Genomic DNA, 16776 nt, shown 5'->3' on the forward strand with positions numbered 1-16776 from the left:
TTTACATCCTTCAATTTAATTTGTCTATTTTTTTTGCGAGTAATTCATCGACGTTATTCGATAATTTCTCGCAATATGCTCACCGCACAGTATATTCGGATAAAATATGGCGCACCATTAAAGTGCACCGTCATATGTTTATCTATCGAACAAATAAATCTCGCAATAATTAATTGCAAACAAATAATTCTTATTGTCGAGAATAATATTGGTACAAACGCATTAACGTCACGTACGAGGATGAATCATATATCAACATCGAGAAAAAGATGATGCTCAGTAACAAAAAAAAAAGATCCCCTTCCAAAAGATAATAATTAAAGTATATAAATTTAAATCAAAACAACTAATTTACATGATATGACATGCGTACTTTTTTTGCGAAAAAATATATACACGAACGATGAGAAAGATGCAGTCATGCTCGAAAAAAAAATTAGATGTTGTGATTAATTCTCCGCGGATTTGCAACGTCCGATGAAATATTTCGAGATATAATGTCATTTATTTCACGCTTTGGACAAAGTATTTCGGTTGTGTCTTACATATATCCGTATACCCTAATTCGAAAATAATCCACATGACTGTCAGCGAGAAAGCAACGATGTGCGAAAATGCGCGACGGTCTCCTCGTGACACGATGCGGTTTAAATTGTATATCGCTTGCGCAACTTCGTAATTTACCGTGAGACACGTGTCACAAAACTGGGTTGCGTTATAATTGGATAACCCCGGTAAAGTATATCTCCTACAAACACGACCAGCTCGCTACGAGAAACGCGAGCATGTAATCTCGACGGATTTGAATGCAGACAGATCTTTGGCTCGACCTTAAAGCAAGTAAAGCAAGCGCGTTCCCAAGTCCTGTTTAATTGACCATAAATTTAAGACAATTACATTAATCCACATTTCAAAATATATAAAAATAATTTTAATTTTAATCAAAAACTGTCTAAAACGTACGTAGTTTCCTAAAAAATACACGAGACAAAATTCCCATCTTTTTTTTCGTGCAAGATTCGATATTTTTCTCCAAAAGTTCTACTTGAAAGAGGAGAGTTTCTCATAGTGCTTACAGGGTCAATGGCATTTTCACGCGAGATGCACGCGGCACGAGAGAGAAGGAATCCGGCGATAGGTATTCGCGATGACAGGAAACGCGCGACGACGTGCCGCAAAGGAGAGACGGCACGAGAATCAACCTGCTTGGCCCTGTCGCCAATATCGCTACGAGGAATCGACGAGCCGTCAGTGTGTTTCTGGAACTCACGTACCATTCAGACTTAGTTTCTTCTTTCCGCTCGTCGAGAGCTCGACGGATCTAAGCGAGTGCCTCGCTCGCGCGACGGACGAGATCGTCTCGGATGCGTCCCGGTCGGTGCATTCAGACGCGAGCTAAGCGCATTACTCTACCACCATCATTCCCTCCGGGAAAGTTTGTTTAATCGCCTGTATGACAGTCTTAGACGATTGTGTACCTCGTGTTTTGTCGTGCTGGAAAATTTACACTAAATACCGCTTTACCCCACTTCGCATTATTAGGTCGACACAAATTGTAATACTATAACAATAGTTATCTTCATAAAATTTTTCTATAAATATATTCTATATATTTATTATATATTAAATTATATATTTTTAAACTTTGAATAAATTATTAATATGCCAAATGTCTTTAATTTTTAATTTCTCCAAAACTCGAAAATTATTATAACAAATTATAATTAAAATAAATTAATTATAATTAAAATAGAATAATTATAATTAAAATACATTAAATTATAAGTAAAAAATTATTATTCAAATATAAGATTATAAAAAATTATTATTAAAATATTAGATTATAAAAATCAGACTAAACAAAGCGTGCCTTCTGAAAGATTCTTTCTATAACTTCTCCCTGAAAAGAGAATCCTATATACATACGGATGTAATACTCGTTCGCTAAAAAAATATTGGAAAGAGCGTGTCGTTGAGGAGGTAGATTGTAGCAAAGGTAACCTAATCGGATTCATTACCGTGTGTGTCATCTGCTCAGTCATAGTCCGCTTTCCTTGCAGACATTTCGATGCTTTCACGATCGTTCCCTTGGACTTAATTATACGCGCGCGAATGTTGCGGCATACAATATATACAGACAGATATACTCTCTAGAATTTCACTTCGCAAAAGACCGGCCGCTTGCATTCCGACTGCATCGGCAGTTAGCTGCATTCAGTTACTTACGCACGCATGCAGGCATGCACGCACATTTCTCGTTAAAGCACGCGCTCGTCAAATTTTGGTTAAAGTTGTAAAAAAAAAAAAATGCGTTGCCATTCAATCTCGAAGAGAAAGATTTGCGACGCGACTTAATTTAATTATCTAATATAGTATACATTTTTTACTTTATTTTATTATTAGACGCGCGTGTTTAGATTGAGGAAGAAGAGAAACTCCTTTTTTGCCGGTTAATTACCATGGCCGGCAAGAAAAGGCATAAACCGGCAGATGAACGTAAACATTTCACGCTCGTTAACAATCGTGCGATTTTACGATCGTTCGTTAGACGTTCATTTGTATGTAGCTTTATTTTGATTGAGATAAAGCCAAGTTATCGATCAAAATTGATTAATTAAATAGTTTTTATATAGTAATATATTGTATAATATAATAAAATTAATTCGACATTTATTTTTCATCCCATTATTTATTATCATATTATACATAATTTAATTCATTGATCATTTGGCTTTACATCAATTAAAGCAAAGTTTAAGAACAGTGTTTACAAATGAGTTCTATAATATATATAAGATATCGCGCGTTATGAAAGAAAGAATAATTTCCCATATAATTGATAAATTTTAGCGTTCTTTATTCAATAAATTATATAAAATGCACAAACTGAAAAAAAATACTCTTAAAATATATTACATATTATAATGCTTTATAATATAAATTTATATATGTTATTGTGATTTATTTCTTCCAAATTTCCCAAAAAGTTTATTTTATTATTTTATTATTATATATTTTAATTTAATTTTATATATTTATTATATATATTTATATATATATATATATATATATATATTTATTTATTTATTTTATAAATTAAATTTTGTATATTTTAATTTTAGCTGTTTTCTCAATGCTCTAAGTCCCTATAGCCTTAACAATCCTTGTTGGCTGAACCAGCCGAAATCTGAGATTTAAAGAACATATTCCTAATTTTAATTACGCGCATTTTAATTACCTAATCGTTCTAAGCACGTGCCCTACCCGCGTGCCCTACTCGAGTACCCTACTCGCGTATTCTACTTGTGTGCCCTATTCGCGTTCCCTATTCGCGTATCTTAATCGTATCTTATGTACCTCTCGTTACACATTTTGGCCAATATTGGCTATCGTAATATTTTAAGTCGCCTCCATTCTTAAGGCCAGTTGGACCTACCTTTCGTTGCTCCTGGCCTTTCTGGATCAATCTCAGATCAGAGATAAAAAAAGGAGATACACACTCCTTTTATCGATGAGGAATAAGCGCAAGATTTTTCTTGCGCTGATAAGAAAAAAAATGCTTTCTTTTGCCAGGTAATTATTGTCATCGGCAGATCAGCGCATTTCACGCTCGTTTGACGATCGTGCAATTTTATCGTCGTCAGAAGTTGATAACTTTATTTTAACTGAGACAAAGCCAAGTAATCAATCAAAATTTTGGTTAAAAAATTATGATGAATTATGATAAATATATAAATTTCATTAAAATTGATATATTAATATATATAATTTATATAATAATATATAATATATAATAATAATATATAATATTAATTTATATAAAAATATATAATTTATAATAAAATAAAATTAATTTATATAATATTTATATCATTTATTATCATATTAGAGATAATTTAATTGATTGATTATTTGGTTTTATAGTCAGCTAAAACAAAATTTAAAAACAGTATCTAGAAACAAATTCTACGATATGGATGAGTTATAAGAAATTAGAATCGGCGCGCATTATAAGAATAAGAATGAGATACTATCATATGTATGTAATTGAAAATATTATTATAGCGTTCTTTATTTAATAAATAAAATAATATCTACAAATTACAAAAATATATTTTTTTTCTCCTTTAATTTAAATTTAAATTTATTTTTGTAAAGATGCAATATATATTAAAAGAACTGATATAGTTATTCAACTTAATATATTTTAACTCAACCATTTAAAAGTAACAGATTTATATATCTACAATCTACAATCTGCAATCTATATCTACAGCCTTTACAAATCCGTTACTTTAAAATTAAATAAAACTTTTTTATCACTCACCGGCACTGATGCGCAACAGCGGAGATTTGGTCTTGAGGCTACGTTGTCTGCAACACACAAATATAAAATCCAAATTATAGCAACGCTTAAAATAATTAATATTTCAAGAAATTATTATTGTACGCACCGAATTTTATATTCGATGCATATAATAATAAGAAGTATATAAATATGGAATAACTTTATACATTCTAAAAAAAAAAAAACTATTTTTTTTAAATAAAAACTTTCATAATATGAGTCTCTCTCTTTAAACTATTCAAATAATGATCAAATCAAAAAATGCATAACGTATTTATAATAATTAATATACAAATAATAATACTCACCCTTGGGTTGCTCCGCCGGTGCAGGATGCCTCTCCTAGGCCTCCTCCTCCTCTCAGATTGATTCACACGCGCGATATTAAACGGCACTCCCGCACTTTTATTACAAGATACTTCCGCACTTGCACGCGCGATACTTTCAACGACACTCCCGCACTTTCGAATTTCGGTATATTTCGAACAAGCGACGCAATCCGAAAACCGTCCGCGGCACGACGACGGGACAGACGCCGCGATAAGCCGTCCGCGGCACGATGACAGCATTAACGATACGACGAGCTGTCCACGGCACGATGACAGCAACGACGGCGTTGGGTGCTTGGTTTTCCCCTTCTCAGTAAACCTTTAGAGACCTTAAGGCCCTTAAGGCACCGTCCAGGTACTAAGCCCTCCCACTGCGGCAAGATTACACCCTCGGAGGGTATTATACGTATATAATTTTGTAATATATTATATATATATATATATATATATATATATATATATAATATATGAATTGCGCAAAATATTTATTTCGATATGTGTTGTTAAAGAAATAATTATTATCCGAACAGATTGCAAGACATGAAAATTTATTTTAGAGATTCCTGTGTGTCATTACGATTAAAAAAAAACTTGGAATATTAAAAACTTTGGAATTAATTGTTAATTGTAATAATGATAACGGTTTTTGTTCCGATACTATTTGCGATCGCGTTTAGAAATAAAATTTAAGAATTCACGAAGCGTTCCGTACCACTACATTACTGTTCAAATGTCGCCGTACGAATGATAAAAGGACTATAACATGTAAACAATAGGGCAGAACTATGTTATTATTGTATATAGAAAAGTCGTTGCCAAAATATTTTACGTACTATCATATTATATGTATACATGGAATATTAAAATGTATAAAAAGTATGTTTTAAATTATGATTAATTTTATTTAAATGATTCAAATGATTGGTATATCACTTTTCGTTATGTTATTTACTCGATTTTGTATTTCGCGATCTTAATCTAAGTTATACGTCACTAAAATCGAACGATGTGTTATTGTTAATTTGTCGTCGAAATATTTTACGTATTATATACATATATAAAGAACATTAAATTATACGAGTATTTTACGTTATAGATTTTAATTATGTATTTTAAACGATCGATGTATTATATATATGAGAAAGCCTTCCATTATTCACTCGATCCTGCGATTCGATCATTTTATTCTGTGTCTCCTCAATCGGAATTATATTCAAATCGACGAAAAAAACAAACGATAAAACATTGGACAAAATATTTTTAACTTTAAGTACCGATAGAAAAATAATTATTGTTGCTAAAAGATCATATAAAGAAATTTTAATTCTTTTTGTTATGATTAATCAAATTCAGATCTTTAATTTTTAGTCTTCACTATACATTGTGTAATCTAGTACTTTACGCATCACGTTTATCATGAAAAGAAATCAATCTCGTGGATTAATAATCGATTAATAATAAAGAATAAGCACGATATCTTTTCCTACTGCTCGCGCTCGCGTTCCTTCCAACAATGAGACGACACACAGAGTGATTTACGCTGTTGTCTCCCACCTCGCCGCGCGAACAATAACAAGGTTGTGGAATGTAAACAAAAGCGCGCTAAGCGCCGAAAAACTAAGGCCAAGGCCATATACATATTTACTTTTATTTTCAATGGCGAAATTATTAATTTTGCTTACGTAGATAAATCAAGCGACATAAAATTTGGAATTTTTCGATCGCTTAACCGCGCGATTATCGAGCGGGGTAGTATTTTTACATTGTTATTGCTATTGTTATAATAATTTTTGAGCGTCACCATCATTTATATTTTATTGATTAACGCGCGCAATTATCCTGTATTAATAGATGACTGTATTGCGCGACTGTCTCTATGAATCTAAAAATTTCTAAATAAAATATAATTTAATCTCAAAATTATTTCATATATCAAACTAACTTTTTTATAATCTATATAATACGAAAATTATATACTGATATCAAAAATTCTGATATGAAAATAAAAATTTTATGTTTCAAAACAAAGTTTTATTTCAGTTCATAAATTAATTATTAATTTTATATTTCAAAAAGGTAAAAGTCTTTTGTGTGTGCGCAATGTCAAATTCATGAATCTCGTAATGTAATTAAGTTTATTAACTTTTAATGCAATTGATTCAATTCCTCCTTAAATATCTATTTAAAAGCAAGTACAATTCAACTATGAATACACAATAAATTATTTTAGAAATATTATTTTTGACACTGCTTTATAATTCGTGCATAATTATATATTATACAAATTAACTTTATTACTCCAGACTCCGCGCATCGGACCGGTAAATTAATAGTTCGCATCTTTTTCATTATAATGTTATCATTTTACGTAGTTTTTTCGCAGACTTACTCAGTATTAACAAATTTTAAACTTCGACTAAGGAAGTAGACTAGAATTTTAATGAGATTTATCAAGCATCAGCAGAAAAATTATTAAATTAAGAAAATCCGATAAAGGCAAGGAACATTTTATTCCTTGCGTTAATTCTTGTTGAAAAAATCGATTTTGCCGATGGAATTGATTATATCAACCCATTTCCTCTTGTCTTTTGCCACCGTGAGTGAGAATTGCTTGGATTACCAAAATCTGCGATGATGAAAATAACAACGTCGAGCGTTTCGCTATGAAAATTAATTGACCGAAGTTTCCTCGCGTCACGCGCGATATACATTAGAACAAAGTTTAAAGTGAGTGTAAACTTTGAATTTCTCCTGAGATTGGTACGCTCTAATTATATCTCCCGTGAGACCACCGCATCACTCTAACTTAGTTACATCTGTCTATTTGCGAACGCGAATTATTTGCACAGCTATCCTGATATCTCAATTCAACGCGATATACAAATTTCATTTATCGTATAAATTGGAACTATATCGTCGACACTCGATGTCGCTAAATCAATTTATCCACATTACCACGGAATATGAATACGTCCTTCTAGCGTACGTTAATTAAAGTAATTTATTAACAATCGAGCAAATAGGCTAATTAACATACTGGAATGCATTCAAAAATTGTTCACAAGCTGACGAAATGATTTTTTATAAATTTTTATCAATATAAATATATTTTTTCTGTATATATATATATACACATTTACATATATAAAGTATTAAATTTATTATATCAAACGGAAAAAGAATAAAGCTAGCAATTCTTTACAGGACCTTTAAGATCGGATCGTTAAATTATATTTCATCGTTACTAGAACAAAATTAACATTTAAATATTTAAAATGGCTTTCATCTAAACATATGTTTCAATGTACATATACACAAAATGAGATATAAAATGTGACAAGGAAATATTTTTAAAGATATTGATGATATGAAAAAATAAATGTGCAAACCTTTCAGATATGCTTTTCTTTATATAAAGGCATTAAAAAGAGATTTCGAAATACAATTTTTTTCTTTATGATCACTGTATTAATTAAAATGTAAATTGTAATTACACATATTAAAAAATATGTTTTATTTAAAAAATTAAAACATGCTGACCGTAAAACTCGCTTGACGACTTCATATAAAGAAAAATAAATATAATTAAAAATTGTGTCTCCTGATATACTACACTAACTTGTATCTTTTTATATTATTAATAATTTGAAAAAATATTTGCTTGTCACGATTTTACGTTTCTCATATTCTGCATGTCGCTCAAAAATTTAAAATAAGAACGACACATTTAATTCTCTTTTTATAGATCTCTTGTCAAATTATAATTCATTCTACAAAATTTTATACAAGTTTATTTTTAACAAGATGATAACATCAAAGATTCTTCCTTTAACAATTAATTAATACATCCGCAAGTGTGAGACAGTGTGGGACCACGTACTTACAACACATTTGTCGCGAAACATTTTTCTCTGATCTTATCGGCTGTTTGGCGACTTTGTTATTATGTCGTAACATCCCTTATCATCATCCATAATTTCTGTTATTCATTGCCGATGTTGAAAGGACAATTTATTGTTGTACTTTTTACAAAATTTTAATTAGTGCTGAAAGAATTGTGTACACACACAGAGACTTCTGCAAGATAGTCGTAACGCGATTTTATGGACGTGAGCGAGTAATAAATACAGCTCGATTTAATCAACTTCCGCAGCTCTTTCTCTCTTAATTTGTCTAAAAAAAAAAAACTTTATTTTTACTCACTTTGTTTTTATAGCTCAAAATCTTTAAATAAAAAAACATTGTAAATAGAGAAAATCCAATAGAAAAATTAAGATCCATCTTAATGTTTATTTCGTTGCGCTCTAATTTCCTAATCCCATTAATTTTACAAAAAAAAATAGGCTTGCATAATATAGTGATTTAGCAAACTTTTTCAAATTATTAGTATTAATGCGCGTGCATTTAATATAGCACAGAAGTAGTATTTATAGCCATAATTTGTATTCACGCGAGTAAAAGTGTCTAATGGATAGAAGCGAGCGAAACTTGAGAGTTGAAACACATACATACACACACATGAATGAAACGAGGATGCAGACGTGAAAAGATAAGATTGCTTATTTTGTTTATACCTTTAAACATTTCAATCGTTTCAAGCTTTAAGATCAAGCCCTCTCTCGCGCAAATCTTCTCAATTATTCAGTTAATCTCGAGGAAGAAAATCTTGCTACGAGAATCCACTTGGCCGATGCCATTTTAAATAACGTATTCGTGCATTAGTAGCCTGAATCTCAGGCCATCACGCATATATATCAAATCATATGTGACGTAAATCGTGAGATATTTCCCTGCGGATATACCGACTTCGATCGGATTCGTCCCAATCTTCTTGAGTGCAACTGCCGCTAAACTCGCAGCATCCGCGGCAAAAATATGACAGTTGCATACGCGCTCGACGTTTTACCGAAGCTTCTACCTCGAATTCGCAAAAGGGATATTTTTAGCGAGAGATGTATCGGATTTCCTTTCGAAACGATTCATGTATACATTGCCAATTAAATGCGTGCATCTGTTACAAAAAAAGATATAGTTTATATTAACAGTTTTTTTAAGCGCAACTTTTCACAATCCAAAAAGATCAGCTGTGTATCGCTGACGTATCGGAAATTCGAAAGATATAAAGAAGATAGACGGAGTACACGAATCGAACCGGAAGAGGATGTCGAATGAAAAGGATGCGCTATGTGATGTATGCGGAGGTGTGGGTTCCTGGTATCCGATGGTGCGCGGTGGGATGGAGGCACGAGGGCACCGATATTGGGTTAGTTTTTGCCGGCGGTTTCTAGTTTCCCGAGTAGTGCAATGAGGTCTTGCGCGTTTCGCCCATAGACGACCATCACGTCCCACATCGGAGCTATGGATATATACGCTGCGATCAATTTCGCTGTTTTAGCGGAACCATAGGAACCAAATGCGACCAAAGGTTTCGAATTCAACTTCGAGTCTCCCAAACTCGCTCGATCGAAATGTCACGCAATGGTTTAATTAATGATATCGCGAAACAAAGCACGGGCAACTTTACTTTAGAAGAGTTGGGAGGGGGTGCGCTTAGGATAGACACGGAAGTGCAACAGGATGCATTGGCTCGACCGCAAATGGATGGACGGCTTTTTCCATTGGATCGCCTAGAAATAAATATAACGCTCTCTAGATTTAATCGTCTCTCGATCGTTTTTCACGAGATCGCGAGAGATTCGCAATGGCTTGAATATTTCTATCAACTTTATATTGATTTCCGCAAATATTTCATATTAAAAAGTTTAACGCTTTATCTTTGATAAATATAGAATAATTATCTAATAATTTATAATAATAAGCATTCAGCAAACACTTTATATTTATAATCGTAAATTAAATCTCATGTAAACAGCATATTTGTTTTTGTTATAAAATTTCAAATTCTTTATTTATTCTGTAATGCTTTCATTAAACCGAAAGTTGGTTAAAATAAAATAAATGTGATTTTATCATTAAAGGAAAACATAGAAATAGGAAAACAAAATTTTATTGATAAAATAGTGAATCTCTCTCTTTCTCTCTCTCTCCCTTTTTCTTTTACTTACTATCTCTCTCACGTACATTGACTCTTTTGGCTTCAAAACCCACGCGAAAGCCGATAACGGTATAGTAATGGTGAGCACATCGTCAGAAGTTTAACTTTCATTAAGGTCGGCAAGTGTGACCTTTCCATCCACTGGTCCCTTATCTACCTGTCGACGCACCAAAACCGTGATTTTTTTCTCACGTCTCCAACGTCCTCCTTTAAATATCCTCCTTAAATTCTATATGTCGGCGACCTATGGCCATATTTTTCTGAGCAGCGAGTGAAATTTCGCACTCGCAAATAATATTATATAACTACAATAGGGAAAGATTCTGAATCCTCAGAGCGGACATCATATCGTATTGATCTGAAATTAACGCTGACATGCGTAAAACGAGACAAATTAATTTCAATATTCGACAAAATTAAATAAATTGCAATTTATTTATGTATTGAAAATTAATATAATAAATATTTAAAATTACAAGAGAATAAAATACATCAGAGATGTAGAGATATCAGTTTTAATATTACCATAAATATGTAACTAAAAAAATGTTTTTAAAATGAAACGTTAATTTTATAATAACCAATAAGATAATGATATAATAGTAAGTCAAGTTCAGTCAAAAAATTAATTAAATTTTTAATTCGTTTGGTTCAATTTTAATATTTGTTTCTTTAATAATAATATTTTGTTTCCCAAAATCCATTATCTCATAATTAAAATAACAAACAGTTCAAACTCACTCTATTTAATATTTCGAACAATAATTATTGTGCGTATTAAAATTTTTCTTTTATTAGATTTTTTTACAAATGATAATAAATAAATAATAAATTATTTATTTCATGGTCACCTCATGGCAATGCCGTTGCTTGGAGCCACCATATAGGTCTCTTAACTCTCATATTTCATCGTTGTCGCTCCCTTGTATGGCACTTATAAAAATAAATTTTACAATTAAGTCTGCACTCGCAAAAACAATTAATTACGATTACGCGCGCCCTAATCATATCCGAATATAGTTAATGAACACGCAGCATTTTGTACTTCCGACTTTAATAGCAAACGACATGCACTTGAGTCTGGCGAGGAAATAACGCGGGAAAAGCACGCGAAGCTCACGACATCTCACAAACGCTCGCGATGATCCTAAAGGGGCTAACTTCACATGCACGCGTATAATAAAAATTTTTAACAAATCATCGACGCTCATACAAACGCTGTATATTTGTACGTACGCGGTTGAAAATTCTTAAAATATGATTTTAATAAATGGCAATTATTGTAAATATATATATACATATATATCATCATAAAACAATGATTTAATATAAATTCCTATCGCGTCGACATCACTACAAGTCAATAAAGCGGGCGTAATATTTTCTTCGACAAACAATCATCACCGCGATATGTTTAATCGAATTAACAAACATAATTGCGCAGCTTGATACTCATTAATTAAAATGTAACTTGTATATCACGATAGTGTTCGACGGAATTTTCGCGATCGCATCTCGAAAACTAATCCGACATCGTGCCGCGCCTTAAAAAGATACTCTGCAATTAATTCCTAAGTAAAATTTTTAAACAAACTTTTGATAAGAATGACACTAAACGTAGTATAAACTTGATTATAAATATGCATGTACAAATGTAAACTAGGCTTTAAATGTATAAATACTTGAAAAATGGATAGAATAAAAATATCCATATTGACCGATTATCTAACCCAAAAATGTCGTTCGATTTTTTATTCTTAAAATTCTAATTTAATATGCCGTAAAACTGTTAAATATCTTCACAATTTACTCAAAACAATCATGCTATTGCAAATAACCGCATCTATTTGGCTCGATTATCTTCCTGTCGACTTACCTATGCGGATATTATCGAAGCCCGCAATCTCTACGTCTGTTTAATGCGTCGTTCCCGCGCTGAAAGAGGAAGAAGAAATCACTCGGTGTAGCATCTTGAAGTAATCGGCGCTAGCAGAATTTTTTGAGTCGACCAATCAAGAAGAGAGATCGCGCGAAATTTACCGAAAACCGCCGAGCAATTCCGAACAATTTAGCGCAAGGATTCAAAATCTTTTAAAGTTATTATGCAAATGGATTATGGATTATGTAATACGAAATATCGAAAATATAATCTTTTCCCTTGAAATTAAAGCTGAGTTGCGTAAAACGAGACGAATTAATTTCAATATTCAACAAAATTAAATAAATTGCGATTGATTTATTTATTGAAAAATTTATATAATAAATACTTAAAATTACAAGAGAGAAATAATGCACAAAATTAAAGAAAATTGTAAAAAAAAAAGTATTATCGCGTAATCAGCATAATTATATTTTCTAAAATCGTATTCATGAACCATATATTTTGACATTAGAATTTCACAAAAAAAAAATTAATGATGGATAAAAAAATAATAATAATAACTTAATGAGAACAATGGAGATCGTATTATCGATCTTTTTTTCAAATTCTAGATCGTATTAAACAGACGCAATGTTATATTCTCAAACATCTCCGCAAATTTTCACTCATCAATTCGCTCGCCACCAGCCAACACAGGCGGCACATACAATGTTGCTTTTATACAGGTGACGCGGCCCACATCATGCGAAGGCCGTCGACCCGCAAAAAGGGCGAAACAACTTGGCCGGTCTGATAGCCATGGCAATCAATCTGTTAATATCGACTCAGGGCACACCGATTAAGGTATCCGAGCAACCACGAAACGCGAATAACCCGCTTGCAAATAATCAACGATGAGAAGAGAGGGAGGAGAGAAAACGGATGCGAGATTATATTGGCAAATTATTACAAGAGTATAGGGTGTTTAAAATATTGGAGCATATTTCTTCCCATATGTAAGAAATTCAAAGTAAAAGATGTCAGATGCGGTTATTAATTATTGCGAGAGATATAAGCATCGCGCTCTCTCGTATAATTTATATTTAAAATTTTAATAATAAATTTTCTCTGTCACGTAGGAAAAAAAATCATGCAAATTTTACGTTAGCATTTAAAATATCGTCAGTCTAAATGTTTAAAAGAAAAGTCATTTCTTTCTCGTTCAAAATCGATGTTTCGCGACGAAAAAATAAAGCAAGTTTGCATCACATTCTCGATGCTGTTATTCAAATATATTCGAAACATCCTGTATAAACGTTGCACCGGTCCAAAAACCTTGTCTCGCGTGGATCCCATCATTTTTCATCATGCCGAAGGATTTCTTCGCCGAGCGTGTGAAAAATGGCACGCGTGGGCGACAATAAGATCGGAGAGCATTGTCGAAGCGAGAGCCGGTGTTGCATCAAAAACAAACAGGATCGGCGCTTTTAACGGTCCGAGGCGCTTTTAATGGTCCGATCGGCCTTACTGTAGATACGAAGATCGACGATGACACGACGGACGACGAGAATGAAGGGATTCCTCTGCAACATTGTTCACGCTCTTCACCTGGAAAAAAATCTTCAATGTAATACACTCGCCGAGGAATGAGCTTTTACCGGCTAATCGTATCGCAATAATGTACACTTTCCATTCCGATCTCTGCCACGAGTATCTTAGTTGCTTTCACATTTCCATCGGAATCGTCGATGTCATTTATATGTACATTCCTAACCAGTGTCCGTCGTACAAGAGCCTCGAGCGTGCGGTTTCTCGACGTTGAGAGACTATTGTTATTATTTATCTTTTCCATGCAGAAAATTTATCACGTAACGATAACGTAAATTCGATGATTCTTCCAATTGTGAATTTATTCTCCACTCGACAGAGCACGAAGGAAGCATCCCCCTAAAAAAGCATCTCTTTATAAGATCGGACGATAAGCATGGATTAAGCTTGATCATTATCCGCCCACGCTCGGAGTCGCATTTCGAATCGAAAAACGTGAGGAGGATAAAAAGTACCGTCGTCCGATGACCTCGAAGGAATCTTTAATTCGCGTTCTTCTCCGTGTCGATTCTCCGTAATGGCGGGCTTTTGCGCGATGGAACCAGAACCCGAGGCGTGAGCTCGTCGGAAAAAGTCTGTGAGAGAGAGGAGAAAGAGGTAGAAGGTAGAAGATGGTAAAGCGGGAGAGAAACGAAATAGCGGTGCTGTCCTCCACGGATTTTTCTCCCATCTCTCGCCTCCCCCTCTCACGTTCTTTCTCTCTTTCTTGGTCATTTTGCTGGCAACTTTGTTTCGTCGGCACTTTCAGCCGGATATCATGAGACGTCACTTTCCTCCAGAAACGTTGCGCGTTGCACAGACTTAATATTTTGATGGATAACCATAATATGTAAAAGTATAGAGAAAAACATCATTTTTCTTTTTTTTTTTTTTTTGCTTAATTTGTCTCAAAATAAATATGTATATATATATATATATATATATGAATAAATAATTTAGAACATAAAATTAATTTTTTTGTTTAATAAAATTTGAAGATTTATGGTTATACATCTAGCAAAGCAACGAGACACAATCAAAGGTAATTGGAATAAGCGGCGTTCTTCTTTGAAAATCGTTATTATACATTAACGGACCTGTCGCTTGTCCGCGAATAACTTAGAAATATTAATGCGCCAAGGTCTGAAGAGAGGAGAGGTCGACAAAGAAGGTGAGACACACCGGTGCTGCAGTTCCTTTTCGGCGGGGAACTTTGTTGCAGGAACATTTCTCTCGTTAATCACGCAATTTTTCAGTCTGACAGGAAACACCCTCTTTCGAAGCTTCATCGATTAATCTCGGAGCGCACAGGCTTACCGGCTGCCTGTGAATCCCCGATACTTTAAGAACGAAGACATTCACGACAATTCCGCCCATACAAATCCTAAATCAGTTTACTTCTATGATTAATTTCGTCGCTTATTCAATGCTTGTCGCTGAATTCTTTAGCAGCTCTATCATTTAATATCTTATTCATTATTAATAGCGTCTAGAACATCGGAAGAAGGATCGTTATTTTGTAAGATAAATATCGATCATTACATCGGTCGACAACTATTGACCTTTCCTCTCTTTCTCTTTCGCGGGATACATATATTATAGCTTAAGTAGAGATATTACAGAGGCGGTACAGTTAGCAAGTATTACAGTTTGCTTACAGAAAAGCTTAATACGGATATACTTTACGGCGATAGATCATCTAAAGCAAATCAACTGACATAATTTTCTGAATATAAGACTCGAAGAATGAATCTTATGGAAGACACAAGGAAAAATTGTAATTATACGAAAACACCGATGTTATATCTATGTTGTATGATTTGCATTTCAGATAATTTACTATGCGATTATGTTTCGTCTTCTCCTGGGATAACAAGACGTTGATTCTTATCCAGAGGACTCATGCATGGAAAATTCTACCTATTCGGATATACGGGACTTCGCAATAATTCGCTGAAATTGGTCGTATAGATTTCACATATGACACATCTCTCAAGTTACAATGTATGTATAAAATTTAACTCAATTTACATATATGTCTCTTTCTTTTCTAAAATAAATAAAAAGTAAATAAATTCTCTCATTTATATGATAATTTAATTATAATAAAGGATAACTTATAACATTGTATATTGAAAAATCTTAATCAGTTGTTTACCTTTTTTCCTCCTTTATCTCGTCGATTCTTTTTTTTTCTTGACGTAGATGCGGGTCCAGGCCCCTATTGCCCGCGAGAGATTTATTTCACCGACATTAAAATTAAATTATAAATTAATCTTAAATTCATGTTTTTAATGCGTCCCGAGTTAACTATCTTTGAAGTTTCATCCACATTATCCATTATCGATTTTAACAATTCTGATTTTCCTCCGCAATCTCTCTGCTCCGCACATGTAATTAAATGATAGCAAACAATTAAACATTTTTTTAAATCTTTCACATGATAATTACATTATAATATATCAATCAAGAAAAATTTATATGCAATAAATACAAAAAATAAAATATAATAATTTATATTCTTCACAATAAAAAATCGCATCAAGCTTGACAAATAAATTGCAAAATTTATTTGTTGCAATCAATTTATTGCATA

The 16776-nt window shown here is 32.8% G+C and overlaps 1 long non-coding RNA gene across 1 annotated transcript; it reads right to left on the minus strand.

Moving 5' to 3' along the window:
- Nucleotides 1-10164: 10164 nt before the first annotated feature.
- On the minus strand, nt 10165-12692 carry LOC126851087 (uncharacterized). Its single transcript, XR_007687638.1, has 4 exons — nt 12609-12692; nt 11584-11665; nt 10743-11102; nt 10165-10304 (listed from the first exon to the last, which is right to left on the minus strand). It is a non-coding gene; the product is annotated as an uncharacterized LOC126851087 (long non-coding RNA).
- Between the last annotated feature and the right edge of the window lie 4084 nt (nt 12693-16776).

Source organism: Cataglyphis hispanica, chromosome 7, assembly GCF_021464435.1.
Source record: "Cataglyphis hispanica isolate Lineage 1 chromosome 7, ULB_Chis1_1.0, whole genome shotgun sequence".
Classification (NCBI taxonomy): domain Eukaryota; kingdom Metazoa; phylum Arthropoda; class Insecta; order Hymenoptera; family Formicidae; genus Cataglyphis; species Cataglyphis hispanica.